At 46.7% G+C, this 27,477-nt stretch overlaps 1 long non-coding RNA gene across 1 annotated transcript in view; it reads left to right on the top strand.

The window, feature by feature from the left end:
- The first annotated feature begins 6,853 nt into the window (after nucleotides 1–6,853).
- LOC133074580 (uncharacterized) overlaps nucleotides 6,854–27,477 on the top strand; it is a 32,395-nt gene continuing 11,771 nt past the window's right edge. Inside the window, exon 1 of the long non-coding RNA XR_009697198.1 lies at nucleotides 6,854–6,875. This is a non-coding gene — a long non-coding RNA (uncharacterized LOC133074580). The remainder of the gene's footprint in view (nucleotides 6,876–27,477) is intronic.

Here is a 27,477-nt window from a genome sequence, read left to right on the forward strand (position 1 = left end):
ATGAACTGATTTTATAGCATGTGTTTATGAAATTAACAATACTTCTGTGTTTCTCGAGCACTTATTCTGGGTCAGCCTCCACTTCACATTTTACCTGCAGGCCTGAGGTCCTGCGGGCCTCACAAGCAGTCTGTGAGCCGAGACGCGTTATTTTTCTTTCAGACGTGATAAGACCAGAGAGGTTCAGGGTCACAGGGCTGGAAGGGGAGGGCGGCGGGCGGCACACCAAAGACCGTCGGACTCCAGGGCCCGTGTTCCTGACCTTACAGGCCCGCAGTGAATCAATGCGACTACACGTTCCCACCCATCACCTTCTGGGCTTCGTTCCTGGGCTTGTTTCTTGCAGCCCCGCGTCCTCCGCGCTCTCGATGCCCGCGGCTCAGGCCGGGACGGAAGCGGCGGGAGGGGAGCCGCGCGGCCGGCGTCGCCCAGCAGGTGGCGCTGCGGACGGGCGGGGGGCAACGCCGCGGCCCGGGAGGCCGGGAGGCTGGCGGGGAACCGGAAGTAGGGCTCCTAAGTGCATTGGAATCCCTTTCTGGGGGAGCGAAATCAAGCCATTGTTTTCGTGAACAAAACATTTTGTTTTGGACTAAGACTAAACAAAGTTTGACTTGGACCCGGGAGGACATTGGTGCAGAGCGCTGGCCTGGATTCCACCCTCGAGTGTCACCGTTCCTCGGGACCGTAGCCTCAGCCCTCAAGTTAAGTAAGGGCGGCAACCTTGCCTGGAAACTGTAAAGTGCTGTTCCAGCCTGAGATGATCCTATTAACCCAGGTGAGGGAAATGCGTTACTTGATCCTCGGCCTGTTTCGGCTGGTTCTCTGTGACAGAACTTCTTCGAGTTCTGCATGAGGTGACAGTGGCCATTTGTCAGTGTGGACAGTGACAGCAGTAGCTGAAGCAAAGTCTTGCCTCCTGCCTTGCCTGGTCGAATTCTCGCACAGAGGGAGCATCTCAAATCTGGCATTTGGAAAGAGGCGATACCCCCATCTTATAAGTAATATATTTTTTTAAATAATAAATTTATTTATATTTTTGGCTGCGCTGGGTCTTCGTTGCTGCACGCGGGCTTTCTCTAGTTGCAGCAAGCGGGGGCTACTCTTCGTTGCGGTGCGCGGGCTTCTCATTGCGGCAGCTTCTCTTGTTGCGGAGCACGGGCTCTAGGCGCGCGGGCTTCAGTAGTTGCGGCACGTGGGCTCAGTAGTTGTGGCGCACGGGCTTAGTTGCTCCGCGGCATGTGGGATCTTCCCAGACCAGGGCTCGAACCCGTGTCCCCTGCATTGGCAGGCGGATTCTTAACCACTGTGCCACCAGCGAAGTCCTTATAAGTAATATGGATACTTGTAAGCATGACTTTTCCTCACGAAGGGAACAGAACAGGGTGTCCCTCTCTGGTCCTGTTTACCACAGAGGTGAGACTGACTGGAGACACCCACAGTGATGGCAGAGGGGACCTCAGGGGCTGGCTCTGCTCTCCAGCCTGTACACTTGGGGGCTGAGAACAGAAACCCACAAGCAGGTGTTACAGGTTGAATTATGTCCCCCCCCACCAAATTCATGGGTTGAAGTCCTAACCCCCAGCATCAGAATGTGACCTTATTAGGAAGTAGGGTCATTGCAGATGTAATTAGTTAAGATGAGGTCATCCTGGAGGAGGCGAGCCCCTAATTCAGTATGACTGGTGTCCTTATAAAGAGGGACCCTCAGAAGCAACCAACCCTGCCGACACTTTGATCTTGAACTTCTAGCTCCAGAAGTGCAAGACCATCAACCTCTGTTGTTTAAGCCCCTCAGTCTGTGGTACATTGTTACAGTGGCCCCAGGAACTAACACCCTGGAGAGCTGTCTGCTGGATGTGTCCACCCTGGAGGTGAGGAGACGCCCCTCACTGTTGGCCTTACCTTGCCCTCAGGGCTGGAAGAGAAAGGCCTGTCTCTTTACAAAACGTTCAATCTAGGACCGTGGCAGTGGGATGAGAAGTTAGCTTAGACTCAGGAGGAGTCCCCAGATTCCTGAACCCGAACCTTCTGTGTGTGGGATGGAGAAATCGTCTTCTTTTACTGTAGAAGGAACTTCTGAGGCCCTAAAACCCAAACCCTCATCTTAGAGGTAAAGGATGCTCAGGGCACCCTCAATCCACACCCCTCCTCCTCTCTCTACCCCTCACCCGCGCCTCAGCATCACCTGGGGCCAAGCCCGGGTTCCCCTTCCCTCCAGGCATTTATGTCACCACATCCAGCACAGTCAACCACACTGAATTCAACAGACGACTCTGAATAGGACCAGCGGCTCTGCCCCAGGGAGTGGAGACCCTGGCTGGAGGGTCAGCTTTCTGTCCCACAAACCAGAATCCCTTCCAGGGGGACTGGGGCAGGCGCTGTGGGCCCTCTGAGGGGGGGTGATGCGGCCACTCTCACCAGTGTTTGGGTCATCCTGTATCCCAGGGACTCAAATTAGAACCTGAAAGAAGGACACATTTACCCAGCTCAGCTGAAGACACACCTCCATCTGCTGCCTTCAGGGAGGTGAAGTTACATCTTTTTTGGTACCCAAATACCTTAGCTCTTCCCCAGCACCAAGAACTCATTAAACCATTAAACTCATTGATATATCTCTTTGATAAATTAAAATTACTTTGGTCACTAATGGAATGAAAGTGGGGAGCTAGCCCTCTTTTTCTGAGGGTCTCTCTCCCAGGGAGCAGATATCAGCTAAGGCTCCTGTAGTTCAATTACAGATGGTCACACTCCTTTAAGGCTGTCTCGTCCTACAACTGCAGCTGTGGGCACTATCTCGACATCAGGCCTGCAGCATGCTTGTCTAGAATAGAACTGGGGCTTTGGGGCTCTGCGATTTTAAACAAATTTTTTTTAGGCTTTTAAAAAATTAAGATATAGTTCACATGACGTAAAATCCACCTTTTAAAAGTGTCCAATTCAGTGTTTTTTTGTTTTTTGTTTTAATATTCGCAAGGTTGTACAGCTATCACCACTATCTAATTCCAGCACATTTTCTCAGTACTGTGCCTTTTTATTCCCACTTGTGTTCTATGGGGATTAAAAAAAGAAAGAAACAGCTTACTGTATATAACAAGGAAGGGACGTGTGTCTTGCACAGAAGCCCTCGGTGTAGCGGGCAGGGCCAGGGAAACCCATCTGGGACTAACTAGCCCACCAGGCCCTGCTCCTCCACCAACTCTAGCAAGCTGTGTGCACGGAGAGAGGATAGCATCTCTCTGAGGCTCTGTTTCCCCATCTTTAAAAATTAATTATGGTTAATAATGATATGTCCCCCTTACAACAAGGAAATCCTGCCTCTCTTAAACAATAGAACACCGAACCTGCCTGGGTTTGGTGCTGAGAAGGAGAATCTTCTGGAGGCAGCCTGCTAAGGACCTGGCTCTGCCCCTTGCTTCCGTTCTTACTGTCACCGCTCTCCCACCCCCTCTCCTATTTCATTAGCTCTGCCACCAGCACGCTGCCCCCTCCCCCATGCTGGGTACAACCCCCTCTCCAGGATTGACATTCTCGTAAAGACTTACTAGATATCCAAGGAGCGCAGCAGAGAGAGGAGAACAGAGCGTATATTATTTATTTGTGCCCTGCTTAGTTCCCCAAAGTATTTGAGGCAGTGTGTAAAGATAATTCAATATGACAAGATTTTTAAAAAGTGAGTAATCGGAGAGAAATAAAACGAGGAGAGGAAAAAATAAGATGAAGCCAGGGTGAGGTTGGGACAGAAAGCACAGATGAAGATTTAAGGAACACTTGGAAGTGTCTTACAAATACAGACTCATTTAGCCCTCATGACAACCTGGTGAGGCAGGTACAATTATTATCCTCATCTTACAGGCACGGAAGCCCAGGCACAGGGAGGTTACATAACTTGCCCAAGGACTCCCAGCTACTGGGTATCGAACCTGGGATTTGAACTGGCAGCCTGGTGGGCAAGTTCGTGCAGCCCCTGCTGCTTCCTGATGTCACAGGCATGCACAGGTGTGGGCAGGGCTGCCCGAGCTGGAGCAGGACAAACAAGGACTATCCTTGAAGTCTTGCATTTTGTCTCAGAAATCATGTGCATTTTGCGTTTTATTTCATAATATTTCTATATCTGTGCAAAGGGATGTTTCAAATTAGACTTTTATTCTGTCTGAGTTTCAACTGAGACCCTGAAGGATGCTGACCGAAGGGCAAGAGGTCAGTGGCCCATCTTTGCTGGGAGCCCAGACCTGCTCTACCGGCACGGGCGTCATCACCTCTAGGGGTTTGGAGGGGTAGAGACTGTACAGGGGCTGCTCTGGAGAGCTAAGGGGACCACTTGGATAGACCGGCATGGATCTCAGGAACGGAGGGGCCCAGGGATGACATCTGAGACCCTCTAGAAAATTCTCGAGGTGAGAGGCATGTTAGCGAAGACGGTGGTTAGTGTTGGGAGCTGCTGCTCGTTCACGCACGTGTTCATTCTACAGATGTTTATGGAGGTCCCAGCGCGTGCACACAGGTTCTGGGTGCCAGGGAGGCGGCTGAGAACAAACAGGCTGCCCTGCCCACCTTGTGTTCCAGGAATGGGGTTGTGAGGAGCAAGGGGCTGCGGGGGTTCTGACTGGACAGCGGGGCGGCCGCTGGGCTGCGGCCTCGATCCCTCCCCTACGCGGGCCCTAAAGATGCCGATCTAGCAGCGCCACTGATGGCAGCCCTCGCTGTGCCAGGCTGTGCCAGGCACTTTGCCTATTGTACCGCTAATCCTTATGCTCCAGGAAGGTAGGGATTAGAACCCCCATTTCACAAAGAAAAAATAGAGGCTCAGAAAGTTCATGTGACGGTGGGCACCGAGGTCCACACGGAGGCTCTTTTGCCCGGAACCGGCCACTCTCCCACCACTTGGATGTGCTTCTCTTGAGCTCCCAAAGTGGAGAAAGCAGGAATGGAATCTCCTTGGGATCCATGTCTGCTGGGATCTGACACACATGCCGAGCCTCCAGGCAAGACAGCTCCATTTGGAAACCTCTCAGGTTTCATACAGGAGGCTGATCTGGGTGGAGCCCCCCAACCCAGGAAGCAGCCTCCAGGCAATTTGCTTTAATCATTTGTAGGTTTTTATCTTGTGAACAGTTCCCAGGAGTTTAAGCAAATGCTAATTCCATCAAGATTGTTCTCTTAATGATTATGTTGGTTTGTATTAGAAAACAGCTTAATTGGCAGTAAATTTATCACAGTTGGAACACTGCAAGATTGTAGGTGATCTCTCGACAGGGTACGTTTCCCTCAAAGCAGGGTCTCCTGACCCAACCCAGATGGAGAATATGGACTTATTTCCAGGAGGAGATCTATGACTGACCGGGGTGAAAGGTGTGGCCCAAGGACACGGAGGTGACGAATTAGGAAGCAAAGCCCTAGCCACGACCGACTGTCCATCTTCTCTGTACTTGAAAGTGCTGCTTCTCAGAAACCAGCACCTGTACTCGGAGAACCTTCTAGTTTCTGGCCTTGCTTCTGGACAGGCCTGTGTGGAAGTTCTGCTTGGCACGATGGGCCTTGTCCACCTGGAAGTCACACAGGGTCACTAAAGGTCACTAAAGCAGAATATGACCTCAGTCAGCTGCAGGTCTGACCATACGGCGTTTTCCAGAACACAGAGGAGAGAGGACAAAGGTGCTGAGTTTTAAGAAGGAAACAGAAAATGCAAAGTTTCTTTTAGGTTGTTGTTATTTGTAAAAGTCTGATTTTTGAAAACATTGGGTGAGTAATAACAGTATTCTTCAGACTCCAGTCCTAATAAACTCTAAAATGTCAGTAGTCAGTCATCAGATATTTATTGAGCACCTACTATGTGCTGGGCACATACTTGGTGCTGGAGACAGTAGGTAAGGACAAAGCCAGAGTCCTCGTCCCAGGGGTTTACATTTTACAGACACAGAACAAACAAATACAGTGATCTTAGGTACAGATACATGTGGGAAAGATGATCAAATGAGGCCACGTGGCAGAGGGTGACCAGGAGGACAGTCCAGCTGCCCAGAAAGGACCTCTCCTTGGAGCAGATGCTGAGCAGAGGCCTGAACAACCAGGAGGCAGCGGGCGAATGTCTTGGGGGGTGACAGCGGGCCCAGCCGAAGGAGCAGCACAGCTAAGGCCCTGAGATGGGAATGGCGTTGGCGGGTTCGAGGCCTAAAACTAGGTCAGTGGGCTTGGCGCATGGTGAGTGAGCAGGGAGCTGTAGGTATAGAATGAGTGAGGGCAGCAAGCCAGGGCAGAACATGGATTTTATCCTGGCTAAGAAGTCTCTGGAGGGTTGTAAGCAACAAAGTGACATGGTCTTGTGTGCTGCCTTCTGGATGGGGCTGCAGGCGGGTGAGCGCAGAGGCAGTGAGCGGGTCAGGGTGCTGGAGGGGTAGAGATGAGAGGCACGGTGACTTGAGTGAGTCAGGGAGCAGAGACCACAGCAGTAATCTGCACGGGGGAAATGTCATAAAAAGAATGATCAGCTAGCAAAAGGGGGTGTTATCGGTTGGATTGTATCTCCCCCCAGAAGATGTGTTGAAGCCGTAATCTATGATACTTGTGAGCCTGACCTTATTTGGAAATAGGGTCTTTGCAGATGTAATCAAGTTAAGATGAGGTCATTAGGATGGGCCCTAATCCAATATGGCTCGTATTCTTATAGGAGGAGGGAAATTTGGACGCAGATGCACAGGAGAACGCCATCTGACGACAGAGGCCGAGATTGGAGTGATGCAGCTGTAAGCCAAGGGATGCGGAGGATGGCTGGCAATGCCAGAAGCCGAGACAGGTGTGGGGTGGCTGCCCCCGCAGAGCCTCCAGAAGGAATGAGCCCTGGTGGACACCTTGCTTTTGGACTTCTAGTCTCCAGAACCGTGAGAGAATACATTTCTGTTGTTTGAAGCCACCAGTTGGTTATGGCAGCCCTAGGACACTAATCCATGTGGTCAACCTTTAAAAGGGCAAAAGAGTCCTCGCAGGCACACACACACCAGAATAGCAGGTGCGGGGAGCAGCTGCCCCCGCTGGGGCCGAGGGGGAGTAGACAAGGAAGGGACTATGGACTTGGAGTCCCCAAGATGGGACTCAGACCTTTAGGAGAGGGCGTGGCCCCTGCAGGAACGCAAAACCTGCCAGAATGGGGACCAGAGTGGTCTCCAGGGCCAAGCTGTTGGGCTGGGAGAGCAGGCTGGAGCTGGTCCTTGAAAGTGAAAGCGGCTTGCTGGGTGGTGGTGAGGTTTGCTGGGAAAGGAATGCCTCCACGACTGCTGCACAGCAGTCCTGGTGGCCTGGGGGCCGCGAGAGAAGCCCTTTCCCCCGCGTGGCCTTGCGGTGTCCCTCCAGCGCCCTCTAGGGACAGAGCCTAACCTTGCACCAGCTGGCAAGGGGAAATATTTCCAGGGTCCAGCTCCGGTATCCCCAAGGCGGGCAAACAGGGTGAATTTGGAGCTGAGAGATAATAAAGTGACAACTGACACAGTTAGGAGCCAGAAAGATGGTGGGCTGTGTGAGTAAGAGTGGGTAAGAGTGTGTCTCCTGCACAGTTTTTCAAAGTTCTGTGATGTTGCAAGACTGCATTTAAAAAGTATTGTGAGAGGGATAGAACCCAGTACTACGTAACTATGTAATCTGTGCCACCCCGTTGTCATCCGTATTCTTAATCTACACGGTTATCATCACCTCTGGTGCACAGGTAAGTAAATAAGAGGCTCAGAGACGTTAAATACCATGTTTGAAGTCATGCTGCTAGTAAGAGGTATTCATCTGCCTCTTGCGTTCTTTCTAGTGCATCCCTCATGAGATCTGCAATCCCTGCTGGATTCTGCTCCCAGAGCTCAGTGCTCGCCCTCACTTTGTCCTTCTTTGACCACTTAGCCGTCTGCTGACCACATGGGCCCTGGCCATGGAAACACTGCCTTCTGTACCCCCAGGTCCCAGGGATGCACTGGCCTCAGAAGCGCCAGTACTAGAACCCGGCCTTGATCAGGTCTGCGAAAGCCTGTGACCCTGTGCACACAGGCTATGTAAGAGCAGATATCTCATCGCTAAGAGGGCACAATTTGGTTTTCAATTGACTCTCTCAGCTACCACTTAAAAATCTTTCTGCCTTCTAAAAATGGCAGGTTTTCTCTTTTGAAGAGAAAACCTCTGACATCCCTGAGCACCTCTTCCTGCAGAATGTCTTCTCCTTTGGGTTCTTGATAGCAGGCACGAGTGAGGACAAGCTTGCCTGATGCGGACAGGACCCGGCTACATGCCAGCTCGGGTCAGTTGTCCTGTCTTCCAGGCAGGAAGATGATCTTCCCAGAGGGAGTCAGAGTTCCATGGGGAAAGCCTGCAAGCATGGTAGGACAGCTCCAGTAACTCCTTTCTGAGTCCTGAGTGAGGAGGGCTGGATGTCTCTAGGTGAGCTCTGAGAGTGCTTCCACATCCTGTATCAGTTCATGTGTTGCCAACATTTATTGTCCCTCCTATGTGCCAGGCACTGTAGTAAGGTCTTTCATGAATTATTATTATTATTATTTTGGCCGCACAACACGGCATGTGGGATCTTAGTTCCCCCGCTGGGCATCGAACCTGTGCCCCCTGCAGTGAAAGCTCCGAATCCTAACCACTAAGCCGCCAGGGAACTCCCTGAATTATTTCATCTTTACAACAACTCTGTGAAGTAGGCACCCTTGTTGTCCCCATTTTACAGATGAGGAAACTGAGGCTGAAGTATGTTCATGGGCCACTCAGCAGTGCTGTGGGGAGACTCCATTCTAGCAGTTTCTGGCTGTCTGTTGTTTGATGCTTGTTCACCTCATGACAGGCTCCCCGTTTCTTCTGGGTCTTCCCGCGGGGGGTCTGGCCTGCTGTTGTTAGTGTGCTTTCTTGCTTATGTGTCCTTCCTGCTCATCCCCAGAAGGGCTTGAGATAGTGTACCCAAATACAAACGAGATGAAAAGTGGATACATTAAAAAATCCGGGCGAAGAAAAATAGGTAAAGTAGAAAGAGAATGCCCGCACGAAAGTTAATGTGTGTATATTCAGTTAGTCAGGGCAGAGATTCCTAAGGGCGAAAACAGAGAAACTCGATCAATTAACATGTTTACTACACCATGTGAAATATACCAACTAGCACTACATGCACCCACATTCATAGATCTCAGAAAAAAAATTGGAGGTTGAGTGGAAAAACAGATGAAGAAAGGAAAACTCAGGGAGTTGAAGTAACTGGTCCAAGGATGTAGAGCTAAGTGGCAGACTCCTGATTCAAATCAAGTGTTTCTGACTCTGGAGCTGGGCTGGAATTCAGTGCTTTACCGTTTTCTTCGATTTCAAACAGGACACAGTTCCAGCCCTCAAGAATAGCAGAGAAATCAGGAACGTAAAAGCTTCATGTTGTGCTGGAGGCTTCGGGCTCTGTGTGGCTTTCAGAACAGTGCAGTGACAGGAGGCGGTGCCTGGGGCCGAGTCTGGGGGGCCGAGTGGCTGGCTGTGCCTGGGGCTGGGTGGGGACCTAGGTTTCCCCAGTAGGGGGTACAAAGGGGGCTAAAAATAGCCTGTGTGCAGGGGAGCAGTAAATCGTTCAGTAAATAGTTTCTGGAGTTTAAAAAGCTATCCAGGGGCCACTGTCGGGTGGGGCTGGGGAGATGGGCCAGATGAGGAAGATGTGCAACTCCAGTTATGGAGGGTAGACTATATCTTTAGTGTCACTGATGGAGAAAGGATATAATGTATCATCTACTCAGGACACTTTTGAGAGTGAAAAGGTGCTAAAAATACCTTACAGATGTTAATTACTCTAGGACAAGTATCAACTGTGACCCTCCCAGATACCCCATCGTGGAGAGCCCCTGAAGAGTTTGAAGCGGGAGCGTGATGTGATCAGATTTGCACTTTGCAAAGGTTGCTGACTGCAGCGTGCAAGACGGGTTGAACGTATTTTTATTTGAAAAGGTAAAACATGGTCAGCGTAAAGAATTTTTGATGGTGCAAAAAGTATATAGTGACAAGTCTCCCCTGGCCTTTATCCCCGAGTCTTCATCTCAAAAGCAATCACTGTCCCTTTTTGGTGTTTTATTCTAGACAGAATCCAAATACAAGAGTGTATATGGATATACCCCCCTTTGAGCACAGCGGTAGCACATGATACAACACTGTTCTACTCTTTGCATTGTGAGTCATCCTGTATTAGTACATACATGGTCTGTATGTACTACATGGTCTGCCATGGTCTTTCTGTTGGCTATAAAATGTTCCATGGACCCAGCATGCTGTACTCAACATTTACCCTATGAATGGGCATTGAGGTTGTTTCCAGTGTCTCGCTATTACAAACAAGGCTGCAATTAATATCCTCATGCATAGGAATGTGTGCGGAGCATGAATTCCCTGAAGTGGGATTGCTAAGTCAAAGGGCGTTTGCATTTAAAATTTTGACAAATATTGCCAAATTGTCCTCCATTGGAGGGGAATTCATTCTATGCACAAATTCCTGTGCATGAGGCTATTCATTAGGAATGAATGCGCTGAGGAATGCACTCAGGAATGCACTGAGTCTTGGATGACTGGGCGAGGTGGGTTATCCAGGTGGAGGCAAGGAGAGTGACTAGGTGAATTTTGCAGCAGTCCAGGAGAGAGATATGAGGGTCTGATGTAAGGCAGTCACAGTGGGGGTGGTTTGGAGAAATACATGAAGTCATCGTGCCCAGGTGATAGAGATGTGTTGGGTTTTTTTTTTTTTTGGTGGGGGGGATGACTTTCACTTCCCTACCTTGGGTAACTGAAGGAGAAAGGTGACCTTATTCACTGAGATGGGGGATGCAATCTCCTGGGAAGGTGAGGGAGGTTGCTTTGGGGGAGCCGAGGACATCCTGGTGGGGACGTCAGAAGGAAGGTGGACACGTGGGCCTGAGGCTGGGGAAAAGCTCGGGGAGAAGCCCCAGTAGATGTGGGAGGTGAGGCCTGTGCTTATGGGGCGGCCTGGACCAGTGTACCTGGGGAGACAGCATCAGAGGGAAGAGGCCAGCCGGGGGCCTGGGATGCAGATTGCAGGAGGCCCTCCACCTCGGGCATAGGCCCTGCACTCTTGAGAATTGCAATTCACCCTATTCCGGCCGTGGTGGAGGAGCTTGGGGATCAGCCGCATTTAAGGGGCAGGCTGCAGGGAGGGGCACAGGGGAAGGAGCAAAGAGGCCCATGGAATGTTCCAGAGGCCACAGAGATAAATACCCGAGTTCGTGGGCCACAGGTCTGGCAAGGGAGGGACTAGAAAGTGTCCATTAGAGAGACCGATTAGGAGGTCACGGGCGCCCTTAGCAGAGCCGTTTTAATAAAGTGACAGGGGCTGGGATTCTATGAAACAATAATAGAAAGTCAGGGTGTTTACTCACTGGTCGTAACCTAGCAACAGCGTGTTCTCAACAGGGATAAGTGTTCTAGAAAGTGAGACCAAATTACACAAGAACACGATGTTCTAGAATGTCTGCATGGGTTTGTCAGCCAATTTCCTACTTAGAGGTACTTAGAGATTGGTAAAAATTACCCCAACTTTCCTCTAAATTTCCAGGTAGTGGATGACAGGCATTTATTAGGCTATTACAGGCTAATAGAACTTAAGTGCTTTGCCAGGGTCACCTCCCTGAATGCAAAGTTAACCTGAGGGGGGAACAGGACAAGAGCAGGGTCCCAGCAGGGAAATGAGCTGCGAGTTGGACTCTGTCACCTAGGGAGTTAAACGTCACTAAGTGTTCTTAAGAATTCTCTGTGGGACTATAAGCTCTCCTGAGACACTGGCGGTGCCCTTCTTTCCCTCCCCCTGTGGATCCTCCCGCAGCAGTGGTGGCTGATGCGACCCAAAGCTCACTTTCAGCAGCTTTTACTGATGAGCAGAAAATGGGGGAGGGGTATTAGACCTCCAAGGCTGCCGTTCCCCTGCGGGTGCTCCCTCTGGGCACCTCGCACACCTCAGGGAGAGCACTTAGCCCACCCGATGTCTGATATTTGTTCTATTAACACCATCTCCCAATAGATAGACAGTGAGCTGGTCTCTGAGGCAGGGCTGGGCGCAGGCGTCTGTTCGTGGAGTTCCCTTCTATGGGTAAGTACTGAGGGCTGCTGTGTGCCAGGCTCAGGAGATGCCAGGATGAGTAAGGTCTGGCCTCTTCCCCTGAGGTCCAGCTGAGTGGAGGAGATAACCTAGTAAACAGGTTCCTTGGAGGAAATGCAACAAACTAGAGGGAAGAAACCAGAATGAGGGGCACCTAATCCAGCACTAGGCAATCCCCGGAGACTTCCTGGAGGCGGCAATGCCTGAGCTGGGTCATGTAGCATGAGAAGGAGTCAGTGTGGTGGGAGTTGTGGAAAGATGTTTCCGACCACTAAAGCAGCCTCTGCAAAACACGCAGGTGTGGGCTGGCGTGGCGTGTCATGGGGCACCTACAAGTACAGTGTTTCGGCAATGCCGGGACCCAAAGTCTAGGAAGGTAGTGTCCCTGGTCTTGTGCCTGGCACGGGGTGGACCTAGCAATTGCTGTCGAACAAAGAACAACATGACGGGGACAAGGGCTTTCTTTAGGCAAGAGAGAGGGGGCGTTTCCTGGGCAAATCAGGGTGAACTGCCGTGTCATCATCCTGTCGCTGGCAGTCCCCTTGTCCCTCATGGTTACAGAAGGCAGCCTCTGAGCCTGGGTGTGCGATGAGACCATTGATGGAGTTGGGGCAGCTCAGCCCTGTGGGCCCGGAGAACTTTAAGGAAGTGTCGCCACTGTTCCTGCAGATCCTTGAGGATGGATGTCAGGGCCGCCCCTCTGGTTCTCTTAAGTATCATATAAAATAATTTAAAATGGCCTCAGGTGGGGTCAAGCTCAGGTCCTTTCTCTCTAGTTTTTTGTTCTTATGCCTTTGGTTTGTCCCGAGGGATGTGGAAGGACTGGCCACCGTGCTTACTGAAAGCACTTGGTCATCGAGGCCCTTGCTGACTGCATCCCACGTGCCCTGTTTATGAGCGCCTGGGGACACATTTTCCCCAGGAAAAGCTGCCTTCTGACTGGCTGGCTTGATCTTACCATTTTGGATGTGGTAAAGTTTTTTTTTTTTTTTTTTTAATTTTTTGTCCTGTAAGTGACTATTTTCCTTTTTTTTTTTTTTTTAAATTAATTAATTAATTTATTTATTTATGGCTGTGTTGGGTCTTCGTTTCCGTGCGAGGGCCTTCTCTAGTTGCGGCAAGCGGGGACCACTCCTCATCGCGGTGCGCGGGCCTCTCACCATCGCGGCCTCTCTTGTTGCGGAGCACAGGCTCCAGACGCGCAGGCTCAGCAATTGTGGCTCACGGGCCCAGTCGCTCCGCGGCACGTGGGATCCTCCCAGACCAGGTCTCGAACCCGTGTCCCCTGCATTGGCAGGCAGACTCTCAACCACTGCACCACCAGGGAAGCCCTGGATGTGGTGAAGTTTTTTATGATGAAGTTAGCAATAGTTATTTTGAATTCTTAAAAATACAAAGTGCAAAGGATAATAACTCTCACATTTCTGACACCCTAAAGGAACAGATATTTAACTTCAGACATTTTCGTTTGCTTGTTTTATTGAAATAAAACACTGCAGGTAATATTTGAAGCCCCTTTTGTTTCCCTTCTCAGTCCTGTCCCCTTCAGCTCTCCTGAGAGGCGACTACTGTCATGTATCCATGCCATGATTTCGTAATTTATCCTGCATGCTTCCATAAGCAATATGCAGCATCACAGAATGTGTTTAGATACTTTATTGTTCTCTTGTTAACAATGTTTCGAACTTGCTTTTGTACTCAACCTTCTGTATTTTTGAGATCTGTAAATGCAGATGCATATAGGACTAGTTGTTTTATTTTACCTGGTATAGTAAACATGTTAACTGCTTGGGTTTCTCAATTTCTGCTCTTAGGAATCTTTGCCCTGATTTTGTAACTGAAGGGGACAGGACTGGGAAGGGAAACAGAATATGTACCAGAATATGTAACTGAATATGTACCCATTAACTTTCCTTCAGGCATTATCTTTCTTTTTTCCCTTATTATTTATTTTTATTTGTTTGTTTATTTTTTGACTGCGTTGGGTCTTTGTTGCTGTGCGCGGGCTTTCTCTAGTTGCGGCGAGCGGGGGCTACTCTTCGTTGTGGTGCGTGGGCTTCTCATTGCGGTGGCTTCTCTTGTTGCAGAGCACGGGCTCTAGGCGCACGGGCTTCAGTAGTTGTGGCTCACGGGCTCAGTAGTTGTGGCTCGAGGGCTCCAGGGTGCAGGCTCAGTAGTTGTGGCGCACGGGCTTAGTTGCTCCGCGGCATGTGGGATCTTCCTGGGCCAGGGCTCGAACCCATGTCCCCTGCACTGGCAGACAGATTCGTAATCACTGTGCCACCAGGGATGTCCCAGGCATTATCTTTCCACTTTACTAGTATTTTTCATTGCCCAGATTTAAAAAAAATCGATTTTTGTTTTTAGAGCAGTTTTAGGTTCAAAGCAGAACTGAGAGGAGGGTACAGAGATTTGTCATACACCCCCTGCCCCACATATGCACAGCCTCCCCTCTATCAGCATCCCACCGCAGAGGGTACATTTGTTACAAATGATGAACACACATCACACACCTCATCACCCAGAGTCCATAGTTTACAGTTTACTCTTGCTGTTGTGGATTCTATGAATTTTAACAAATGAATAATGACGTGTCTCTAACATTATAGCATCATACAGCGTAGTTTTCACTACCCTAAAAATCCTCTGTTCTCCTCCTGCTTATCCCTCCCTCCCCCCAAGCCCTAGCAACCACTTATCTTTTTACTGTCTCCATAGTTTTGCTTTTTCCAGGATGTCATATATGTAGTTGGAATCATACAACATGTAGCCTTTTCAGATTGGCTTCTTTCACGTACTAATATGCATTTAAGTTTCTGCCATGTCTGTTTATGGCTTGAGAGCTTATTTCTTTTTAGTGCTGAATAATATTCCATTGCCTGGATATACCCCAGCTTGTCCATTTACCCACTGAAGGATATTGTTTGCTTTCAACCTTTGGCAATTATGAGTAAAGCTGCTATAAACATCCGCGTGCAGGTTTTAGTGTGGGGATGTTTCCAACTCATCTGGGTAAATACCAAGGATTGTGATTGCTGGATTATATGGTAAGAATATATTTAGTTTGTAAGAAACTGACCAACTGTTATCCAACACCCTGATTTTTACACGTATCCACTTTCCATCTCGTTCATATCGTGGAAAGTTATCTCAGATCCTTTTTGGAAGGAGACAAGCAAGCAAGCACGTAAACACACAACTAGCTCCTGTCCGGGCTTGGCAGGTGGGGACTCAGGCCAGACCTCTGAGAGGCAGGAACTAAAAGAGAAGGCAAGGCCTGTTTTGAGGTGAGCAGGCGTCAAAGACAGACTGCCAGAAGTCTGCTCCAATCAGCAGACTCCTAGAGGGTGCCTACCTGTGCCCTGAGGATACAGAGAAGAAGGGATGCTCTGAGCTGCTCACCGTCGACAAGAGTGTTCCATCCATCGTCCTTCAGCTGCTCTGTGCCCCAAATCCCAGACTCCACTTACACTACCGGCAGACTTGGGCAGCAGCTTGCTGCTGGCCAGGAGGGTGCCTTGCGTTTACATGTTCCTTGTCAGGGCGCTCTGGGTCTGTCCCACTTTTGGGTATCATTGCTTGAATTCAGAGCCTCGAGGGAGCACTGACTGACTCCCTCAGTTGATGGGAATCCTGCTCCCTAGGACTACCGTAGCCCTTCTATCCCTGCCTTTTTCCAAGTCCTCCAAGCCAGCCCCCTTGGACCAGTCAAAGGGCTCCTGGGAAATGGCCCTGAAGCACCAGCTGGTTCCAGACCACCCAGATGTCCCCTCTCCTGCCAGCTTGCTCTTACGATGCTCCAGTCTTTCTGCAGTCCCATCTCCACCCAGCCCAAACCCTGATTCTCGAGTGACTGTCCTAGGACACAGTAGTCCCGCCCCCAGGCTGCTATCCAGACATCTTTTGGCACTGCGTGCTGCCACCCTAACTGTCCCCTAGTTCCTTCACCAGAGGGCGCTCTCCTTGACACCTTGCTGCTGGCTGACCAGAATCTCAAGGCAGGGGCCACAGCTCACTCATTAGAAGGTGATGCATTGAAATTATGGCAGAATATAAATATTCAGCCTGTTTTAATAGGAAACAAAAAAATCTTATCTTTTCTGTTCTAGAAGAATGGGATGTAATTATCCCCTGCCTTATAACACAGTCAGGAAATTAAGCTCTCCCTGTCCTGGAAGGAGGAGGAACCAATATTTCAGTTGCACCACTAAGGTGTACCGTGAAAAAGCAAGACTTTGCGGTGGGGGCAGCGGTGGTGGTGTGGTAAGGCTGGTGGGGTGCTAAAGGAGGTTGAGGGAGGCCTGATGGTGAGAGCAGGTGGCCAGAGGGCTTGGAGATGGACCCTCGAAGCCTGGATGCTGGTCTCAGGAAGTCACCCAGGAATGGAGAGGCAGTGAGTGGGCCCAGTGAAGCCCCAGGCAAGGGGCCTGGTGGCCTGCCAGGTGCCTCTGGCTGTGTGACAACCTTCCTGCTGCACCTGGGCCTCGGGGCAGCCCCTCCTACTGGAGCCAGAAGCTCACCCACTCGCCCGACTGGGGTCACGGCGCCAACAATGTGGACCTGGGATGTAAGCTAAAGTTTCTGATTCTCAGGGAAGCATAAAGACCAAAGGTTAAGGGCAACTTCTTGGTAGCTTCTGGGGATGCTCTGGGGCTTTCACTTAGCATGGTTCTCATCTGTGTTCGGGATGAGGCCGATTCTGGAGAACCAAGACAAAAGATCTGCAATTCTACTTTAAACGAGAAACTAAAACACTTTAAGTTCTGTGTAGATGTTCGAAATCGTAATATTAATTAAAATATCGGGGGTTACTGTGAGCCAGCTATGCTTTTAGGCACATTAGAGGCATTACTCATTTTATCCTCGAAACCGCTTTATGAGACAGGTGTGGAGAGAGGGCCGGCGTGCGGTTGGTCTCTTCCTTAAAGAGCGGCACCTCTGGACACGTGGCTTGAGGCTTAGGATGCCAGGAAATGGTGTTCCTTTTGCACATTGGTGACTGTTTCCGAGTAGAGTCTTTCTCAGAAGCTGGAGACAGCTGACATGCTCTGCGCACAGTCAGGGAGCACTTCTGACCCTGCTGGGAGGTTTCCCTCCCGTTGTGTTAGCCTCCTGTTTGGGGCTCAAGGAGAGCAGAGTAAGATGTAACCATGGAAACGAACAAGCAGTTAACTCCAGCCCCACTTGCTGACCTGGGTTAGAACTGCCCTGCTGGAGGCTCTTTTTGCACTTTCCCAGGAGAGCCTGACAGCGGTGGAAGTTGCTGCCTGGGGGCTGTGCCTGGGGCCCTGGCCGTGCAGCAGGTGCGGTGCTAGAAACACCTGCTCTGGTCAGGAGCCCCGGGGGCCGGTCCCAGCCCCGCTGCCCAGCCTGTGAGATCTTGGGAAAGTCACTTCCCACGGGTCCCTTTGAGCTCCCACGTGGAAATGAGATGATGATTTGTGGCTGCCCTGGATTCTTGTGAGAATAATGAGTTAAAGTTTGTGAAACATATTTTGTAAATAATGTGTAAATGTCGGGAGTTGTGGCCCTTACTTTTCAGTCCCACTGGGGAGTGTCTTTGTGGATGGTGGAATAAGGGCAGTTGGATGACGGGTCTTTCGATTTTTAAAAATTTTTATTATGGTAATTTTCAAATACAAATGAAAGTAGACAGAATAGAACAATAATTTTCCACGTACCCACCACCCTTGTTAACAATTAACCACATTCGGCCAATCTTGTTTCCTCCATCCCCATTTTAAAATTTAACTTTATTAAGGTATAATTAACCTACAAATAATGCACCTACAAGTACCTTTCGATGAATTTAGACAAATTTTTTTTTTGTCTTCTTAATTTATGTATTTTTGGCCGTGCCACGCGGCCTGCGGGATAGTTCCCCGACCAGGGATCGAACCCTGCGCCCCCTGCAGTGGAAGCGTGGAGTCTTAACCACTGGACCGCCAGGGAAGTCCCTAGACACATTTAGACACTCATGTCACCATCACCAAAATCAGATATTTAACGTTTTCATCACTTCCCAACGTTCCCTTTGCCCCTTCCCTTTCCCCCATCCCCCAGGGTCTGAGGGCCTAGAGCAGAGCCTCCAGGGACACTGCAGCTTCCTAGGGATGCTCAGATTACAGGGAGAGTAGAGTCTTGTCTCCATGGAGATAAGTGGATGGAAGCTTTAAAAAAATCATAGTAAAATATGCATAACATAAAATTTACCATTGTAACCACTTTAAGTGTACAGTTCAGTAGCATTAAGTACATTCTTGTGCCACCATCACCACCGCCACCAGAACTTTTTCATCATCCCAAACTGAAAAAATAACTCCCCATTTCCTCTCTCCTCTGGCAACCATGTTATAACATGTGCTGGAATTTCCTTCCTTTTTTTTTTTTTAGTTATCTTTTTTGTAATTGAAATATAGTTGATTTACAGTATTGCGTTAGTTTCAGGTGTATAGCAAAGTGATTCAGTTATATATATATTTTCAGATTATTTTCCATTATAGGTTATTACACGATATTGAATATAGTTCCCTATACTACACCGTAAATCCTTGTTGCTTATCTATTTTATGTAGTTTGTATCTGTTAATCCCATATTCCTAATTTATCCCTCCTTTCCTTCCTTTTTAAGTCTGAAAAATATTCTGTTGTATGTATATACCACGTTTTGTTTATTCATTCATCTGTCAGTAGACACTGGGGTTGCTTCCACCTTTTGGCTGCTGTGGACAATGCTGCTATGACGATGGGTGTACAAATATCTGTTCAAGTCCTGGATTCCAGTTCTTTCGGGTTTATACTCATTTGCTGGGTCAAATGGTGATTCTATGATTAACTTTTTGAGGAACCGCTGTGCCGTTTTCCATAGTAGCTGCCCCATTTCCATCAGCAAGGGTTCCAGTTTCTTCATAACCTCCTCAACTTTTGTTATTTTCTGTTTTTTTCCCCCTTCATAATAGCCATCCTAATGAGTGTGAAGTGGTACCTCATTGTGGTTTTGATCTGCATTTCCTTAATGACTAATGGTGTTGAGCCTCTTCTCATGTGCTCATTGGCCATTTGTGTTATCTTCTTTGGTGAAATGTCTCCTCAAGTTCTTTGCCCTTCCTCTTCTTTAAAAAAAATGTTTTCTTATTCTTTTTTTTTTAAATTAATTAATTAATTAATTGTTTGTTTTTGTCTGCGTTGGGTCTTCATTGCTGCACGCAGGCTTTCTCTAGTTGTGGCGAGTGGGGCTACTCTGTTGCGGTGCGCGGGCTTCTCATTGCGGTGGCTTCTCTTGTTGTGGAGCACGGGCTCTAGGTGCGTGGGCTTCAGTAGTTGTGGCACAGGGGCTCAGTAGCTGTGGCTCATGGGCTTAGTAGTTGTGGCTCGTGGGCTCAGTAGTTGTGGCTCGTGGGCTCTAGAGCACAGGCTCAGTAGCTGTGGCACACAGGCTTAGTTGCTCTGGGGCATGTGGGATCTTCCCGGACCAGGGCTCGAACCCATGTCTCCTGTGTTGGCAGGCGGATTCTTAACCACTGAGCCACCAGGGAAGTCCCTGTTTTCTTATTCTTACAGATGGTTTTGCCAATTCTTCCTTTATCTTAAGTATTTTTATTATTATGCTCTTAAAAATTTTTTGTCCTCCTCTTTCAGTCATTCTGCTTCAGGGAGTAAATGATGTTTATTTGGGCGTCTTTATTTCAGAATGGCTGTCCTTCTCAGGAATCTGGCTACTTTGGCCTGTGGGTTCAGGACCCCATAGAAGTGTCAAAGGCCAGGCCTGTGTCAGTCCCAGAGTCTAATGGGAGGGGAGGGATGGAACCTAAGGGATCAGGATTTGCCACACCAAATCTGCCATGTTGACATAAGAATTATTTTGAGCTGAAGGCATTTGAGTTCCTGAAATCCCTTATCTGCCTGAAAGCAGAGTCTCCAAAAAGAACTCAATTGTCATAAATCCCCTCCGGGATTTTTTTTCTCGGAGTCTGCACCACCCATCCAGACATTGTCACAAACGGTCATATCTCCATCTATTCCCCTAAAGGCCCATTTATCTTTCCAAAAAGTCATTTGCTTTTCCCAAAATGTCCTTTCTCCCCATCCCTTTCCCCTACTAAATTAGATGAAGAGACCCCAAATTCTAACCCCCTTTGAGTTATTCACTTCTGGGTACTCCCATGTGTATGCGTGATGCACAAGCTAATAAATTTACGTTGGTTTTCCTCTTTGTCAATCTGTCCGATTCAGAGGCGCAGCTGGAGAACCTAGGAGGAGAGAAGGAAAAAGAATTCTCCCTTGCCTATAGAACCCAGGGTGTTGAGGTCCAGATCCCAGAGAATCACTCCCATTTTTTTGTTTCCCTTCCTGAAGCTCTGGTCGGGGTTTTATCTCTGACCCTCAGCAGCTTTGGAAAGAGCCAGTCTCCCCAGGTCCCCATGCTGTAGGTGCTTGGGGGTGATGCCTGAGGTTGGGGATCTGTCCTCACCTGTTTTTCTCATATCTTCACCCCAGCAAGGATCATGTAGTGCTCTGCTTATTTCACAGAGACGAGGAGCAGGGGCCTAGCCTGATGGGCCCACAATGACTGTTCTAAGGACGGCAGAATGGCGGCCAGAGCGGAACTTAAAAGTGCCCTAACCTTCCCTCTCACTGCCACCTCTGGGGGTCTTCCAGCACCCCAGCGCCAGCCCCACTCCAACCAGTAAGAACAGAGACGTCTACCCATACTAGGCCTGGACCGCACCTACTGCCTACACTAGTATGACCCTGTGCTATTTCTCTGTCTTCACTAACTTTATTTTTCCAGGTAATTGCTTGGTTGTTCTTATAGAAATTTCCAGAAAGACTATCAACTTTTCGATGGAAAACATCAGGAGCTGGTTTGTGCCCTCAGATTCGTTGAACCTTTGGCCTCAGAATCAGAGTCATGGTCCCTGCGTGGTCCTAGTCAAGCTTTCCCCATTCGGAAGACCCGCCTGAAACCAGCTTCCAATTCTCAGTTAGTTCTGACGGTGTCCTGCCCCCTCTGAGACGCTGCCAGACCTTTAGAGGGTGATGCTCCCCTTGGCTGTGGTGGCAAAGCTCGGTCATCTCAGCAGGTTGCGTGGGTGATGTTTGGGAGGCACCTTTGATGCCGGGCATTGCTTAAGCCGTTCTTTGGTTTTCTGAACCTTCTGATCTCATTGTTCTTGGTGTTTGCTCCTCTGACCCGTGCTTCTCTTACTTTGTAATTTCTCCAGGTCGATTTTAGGGGAGGGAGCACCAGGCAGTGACAGTTTGCCATCTTGACAGGAATTTCCTTCCAACTGCATCAAATCAGTGGCATCAAAGGGAGCTCACACTGTTACCTGGTAGATTGTCCAGGACAGCAGGCCAGTGTCTGAGGCTGCACCCTGCCAGTTTCTAGGCTTGTGTAATCAAAACCGCCACTTCCATTTTATACTTTCCCATGACTGACCCTGAAATCCAGCTAATCCTGATTGGCATTTCAGTTTCAATCAGGAGGGAAATTTGTTAATCACATGACTAAAACACCATGGTGATCTAATGACGGAGTAATAATGCCAGCTTCATCATTCCTGCTCTTTGCGACTCTTTTAAAAATATAAAGTCTGTAGGCAGTGAATAATTACATGCCGCTAGATGTTTTGGTGGTTTAAAAATGGCTTATTTTCTAATTCTGGGTATCTGGTTAGTGTAATGGGCATTTTTATTCATATGCAGTCAGAAAGCCAAGTATTTACAAAAATTAAATACGGTATTGAAGTCATGGCTGTTCCAGCTTGTAATTACTGACTATGAGAGCACTGGTGATTCCATTCCTGCTAAGGCCCCTGTCGTAGCTAACTCGCCCCTGAAACTGGGGCAAAGACAATGGGGGAAAAGACCATACTCAGGATTTGAAGCCAGGCAGACCCAAGTTCAAGTCCTGGCTGTGTCCCCCACTTGGTGTGATGCAGATCAAGGTTGTGACCTTACTTATCCTTGGTTTCCTCAGATGTAAAGAAAACATTTGTAGCTCATAAGGTTTTCAGCAGGAACCTTGCTGTTATTGTTTTGTTATTGCTGCTTTGAGAGACAAGATGATTCACTGGAGACTGGGGACAAATATTAGAACTTCCATTTAAATTTATATTTCATCCTTTTCTGACAATCTATTTTCTTTTTTTTTAATTTAATTATTTTTTATACAGCAGGTTCTTATTGGTTATCTGTTTTATACATATTAGTGCATGTATGTCAATCCCAATCTCCCAATTCATCCCACCACCTCTGCCCCCATTCTATTTTCAGTTTACTTGTTACAGTGTACATAATGTGGTAGTTTAGTCTTATTCACTACTTAACAATTTATAAAAGATAAAAGCGCATTTATTGAGGATGCATACTCTAAATATTTTACTGGTGGGTGGCACATTAAAGAAATTGGGAGATCACTGCTCTGGACTGTCTGAGCCCTCTGGTCATTCTATTTTGAGTTGCAAATTAATTCTCAGAAATCCTTTCTTATCATCCCAATCAGCCTCTCAAGAGCTTGGGTGTTAGCAGTTGGGAGATCAGGAGGCTGGAGCTTCTGGGTCTGAGAAGCTGAGAACTAGCCTCTACTTTCACGACCTTCCTGTCACAAATGTGCAGTCCTAAGGGCCAGCCTGACTCCCTCAGTGAGATTTCTGACATTCTTTGAGGTCTCTGCTTCTAGTTCTGACAGAGCCTACATCTAACTTAGCCATTTCTTCATCCTTTATTATAAAGAGTAGGACATTTCATGGTTGAAAGTACCTTCTAGTCTTTCTCTCCCTTGTAACCCTTGACCTCTCAGCCTTAGCTTCTGCATCTTTCAAGTGATATTGGGCTGGCCAAAAAGTCCGTTTGGGCTTTTCCCGAGTAACTGTCTTGCCTGCCTCAACGGGCTGTTGTAAAGAATAAAAAAGAGCTGGTATCATGTCAAACTGAATCTATAAGACACCAAAGACAAGAAGACATTAAAGGCAACAAGAGGAGAGTCAGATTGCTTTCAAAGGAATGACAATTTATACTAAGAGATTTCTTCTCTTTCTCCTCCTTTTCTTTCTCCTCCTCCTCCTTCCTTCTGTGGATGGTGGAAAGCTTATTCTATTGAGAACTCACCAGCTCTGCCCTGTTTAGATAATCCCCCAAACTCGTTGGCCGCACCCAAAGCCAAAGTCAAGGCCAGTTCCAGCGCCGCCTTCTCTCCGTCAGGCCAGGTGAGGGCACGGCCTTGGCCACACTAGCATCAGAGAGCCTCTTCACAGCTCATCTGATCTGATGCTTGCTGGCCTTGACGTCCATGGAGAACACCGGTGTGCAGCTGTTCTCCATCTTCATGGTGGACTCTGTGGCCGGGGAAACCTGATGACAGCATATGGGTCAAGCTGATTATTCAGGGTGCATTTTTTTCAGGGTACTTGGATACCTCAGAGTTGCAGTGTCTTGGGCTGCCCAAATGTGGGTGACATGGAACAAGTTCTCCTTCATTCCTTTCATCATTTTTTGTTGTTGTTAGTGACTATGGACACCTTTTCTGTATTACTTTCTTGGATTTGTTTTGACTTCCTTTTCTGGAGGTGTAGGGGGTTTCATTTTTCGCTCTCAGTACTATTTGTAGAAAGGCAGTACGGCTAACTTCTTAATAGCAACAGTGGAAGCCAGAAGAGAGTGTACTTTCAAAGGGCACTATATATCTGTAATATATAACTGGGAAATATAACTGGAAATCTAGAGTGTTATACGCAGAAACATTATTTTACAAGAATAAGGGGAAAATACAGACATTTCAAGACAAAAATGGAGAGTTTATCACAAACACGATCTCACTAAAGGAAATTCTAAAAGCAGAGGGCTCATTCTAGATGGAAGATCTGAAATGTAAAAAGAGATGGAGGGCAAAGAAGTTGGTAAGTATGTAAATCCAAGCAGCCTTTGATTATACCAAAACAACAACAGCAATAATAATAATGATTACTAATATGCAAGATTAAAGAAATGAGGTAAAACAAATATCCTAGAAAATTTAGCATCTGAATTATAAGGTTCTTTTGTTTGGAAGGAAGATAAAATTATTATCTTCAGGTTTTATTAAGTATGCATCTTTTAGTGTACTAGATTTTTTGTTTGTTTTTCTTCTTTTGATTATTCTTATTGAAGTATAGTTGATGTACAATATTATGTAATTGCAGGTATACAATATAATCTAATTGCAGGCAAAGTAGAGGTTAAGGAATTACTGGAGATAAAGAGGATTATTGCGTATTAATAAAAGAATTCATCAGAAAGATATTATAACTCTAAACTTGTATTTACCTAGTAATATTGCCTTAAAATATATAAAGCAAAAGTTGGTTTAAGAAAAGAACTATAAGAGGAAGTTGACGAATCTACCATCAAATTGGAAGATTTAACTGTACCTCTCTCATTAACTGATAGGGAAAGCAGATAAAAAATTCAGCTTGTACATAGAAAATTTGAAAAAAATACATTTAGAAAGCTTGATGTAACATATATATCAATATATAGAAAATTGCATCCAATGGATAAATGACATTATTTTCTTTTAGCTTTTTAAAAAAGCTTTATACTATAGAAAACTTTTTAAATGTACGGAAGTGGAGAAAATAGCTTATTAAGCTCTCATGTGCATATCACCAGCTTAAACGATTTATCAACTCATGACCAGTCCTGTTCATCCATCCCCACCCACTCCTCTATCCTGGATTATTTTTGAAGCAAACCCCAGACAGCTTACAATTTTACCCATAAGTACTTCAGTATGTATCTTTAAAAGATAGAGACAGTCTAAAAATATAATCATAATACCATTATCACACTTAAAGACAGATGTTAACAATGAATCCTTATTATGTACTCAGAGTTCAAATTTCTCCAATTCTCATACATACAGTTTGTTCGACTCATACATTGTGATTTGTTAATGTGTCTCTTGGGTCTCTTGTAGTCTATAGATATGTCTCTGTGGTTTCTTATGTTTCCTTGCAATTTATTTGTTGAACAAACTGGGTTGTTTGTTGTGGATTTTGCCTATTGCATGCCCATGGTGTTTAACATGTTCTTCTATACTCTGTTTTTCCTGTTAATTATTAATTGGATCTAAAGGCTTGATCAGTTTTAGACTGAATTTTTTTAGGCAAGGCTACTTCATAGAGTATTCTTTTTTTTTTTAAGTTTTTTAATTTTTGTTTGTTTATTTTTTTCTTTTTCATTTTTTTTTTCATTCATAGGGTATTCTTGTACTCTTCAATGAAGAGGCACATAATGACTGGTTCTTTATTTTGGGGGGATGTTAGTAGCTATTGATGATCATTACTTATATCCGTTAATCCGTTAGGAGTTGTGAAATGGTGATAGTTTAATTCTATAATTCCCTCAATTATCAGCTAGAATACGGGTGTAAAAATAACCTTTTCCTCATCAACTTGTCCTCATCAACCAGGCGTACAGTTTGTAGAGGAAAGGCAGGACAAAGTCAAATGCACTTTAATACTCCAACAGTCTATTAAAGAGAATGATATTAAAAATAGCACTTAGAGTATAAATAATAATAAGTGCATAGAAATAAATTTAAAAGTGTGTAATGCCAAGGTTGAGAAAAATGATACAATTTTTACTGAAAAGCATTAAAAAAGAAATGGGAATATGTATCATGTCTATTGATACAAAATAGTCAAAATCATATAGATGTTAATTTTTTGTGAACTAACCTACACATTCAATTCTATGCTACTCAAAGTCCCAACCATTTTGTGTGTGTGTATGTGTGTGTGTGGACCTTGACAAGTTGATTCCAGAATATATACAGAAGAGCAATTGGCCAAGTATAACTAAAATACCCCAGAAGAACAAGATGGGGACTAGCCTTACGACATAACAGTACTTATACAAAGTTGTAGTAATTAAGATGATGTGGCATTGGCACAGGGATATAAAAATAAACCAGTGGAGCAAAATGCAGGCCCAGAAACAGATGTGCATTGAAACTTGATTTATGACGAAACAAGGCAGTGTAGATTAGTGGGGGAAACGTACTTTTCATTAATGGTGCTCAGCAAAAAATAGCAATATAGAATAAAAATGAAATGGGATCCTTTGTCACACCATTTACAAAAATCAATTCCAGGCAGATTAAAGACCTAGCTATGAAAGTCAAAATTATAAAATTATAGGAAGATAATATGGTATTTATCTTTATGACCTGAAGTGAAGTAACAAGATACAAGATACAAAAAAGCACAGTAAGTCCCCTACATACGAACCTTCAAATAGAGAACTTTCAAAGATGTGAACATGCTACTACCCAGACATCAATGGATCGTTTTTTCAAGAGGGTAGATAGAATTGAATCCAGCAAGGAACCAGAACCTGTGCCATCAGTGTCAGGTATGAGTGAAATTGCAGCTTGCCCTCCGTCTCCTATTGCTGACGATCCCTCAGCTCTACCATCTCCCTCCTCCTCTCCCTCTTCCAGTCAGTAACTCTTCTTGCCTGTTCACTTGATGCCAGCCCCTGTATGCCAGCTGTTGTGCTGTACTACTGTACTTTACAAGGTACTGTACTGTAAGGTTAAAAATATTTTCTTTATTTTTTGTGTTTGTTTTTATGTATTATTTGTGTGAGAAGTATTATAAACCTATTACAGTATGGTACTATATAGCTGATTGTGTTAGTTTGGTACCTAGGCTAACTTTGTTGGACTTATGAACAAACTGAACTTACGAATGCACTCTTGGAACAGAACTTGTTCGTATGTAGGGGACTTAATGTACAGATCATAAAGGTAAAGATGGATAAATCGGATAACATTAAAAATAAAAAATTTTGTTTATTAAAGAGATTTGAAGAGAATCCACGAATCTGTCCATTTCTGGTGGGAATGTAAATTGGCACAAGTACTTTGGAAAACAAGTTGGCATTACCTAGCAAAGCTAAAGATGCCTATACCTTAGGACCCAGCGGAGTCATCCCCCTAGGTACATGTTCTAGAGTAAATCTTATCAAGAATGCTCATGGCAGCATTGTTCCTAGTGGCATAAAATTGGAAACAACCTAAGTGTTCATTGTCAGGAGAAGGGATAAATAAGTTCCTGGTGTATTTATGCAATGGAACACTATACTGCAGTGACAACAAATGCACTACAAATAAGTGTGTCTCAAGAAGGGCGAGTCTCGGGACTCCCCTGGTGGCACAGTGGTTAAGAATCCGCCTGCCAATGCAGGGGACACGGGTTCGAGCCCTGGCCCGGGAAGATCCCACGTGCCGCGGAGCAACTAAGCCTGTGTGCCACAACTACTGAAGCCCACGTGCCTAGAGCCGTGCTCCGCAACAAGAGAAGCCACCGCAATGAGAAGCTTGCGGACCGTAACGA

The sequence above is a fragment of the Eubalaena glacialis genome, chromosome 14 (genome assembly GCF_028564815.1).
Source record: "Eubalaena glacialis isolate mEubGla1 chromosome 14, mEubGla1.1.hap2.+ XY, whole genome shotgun sequence".
NCBI classification, from domain to species: Eukaryota; Metazoa; Chordata; class Mammalia; order Artiodactyla; family Balaenidae; genus Eubalaena; species Eubalaena glacialis.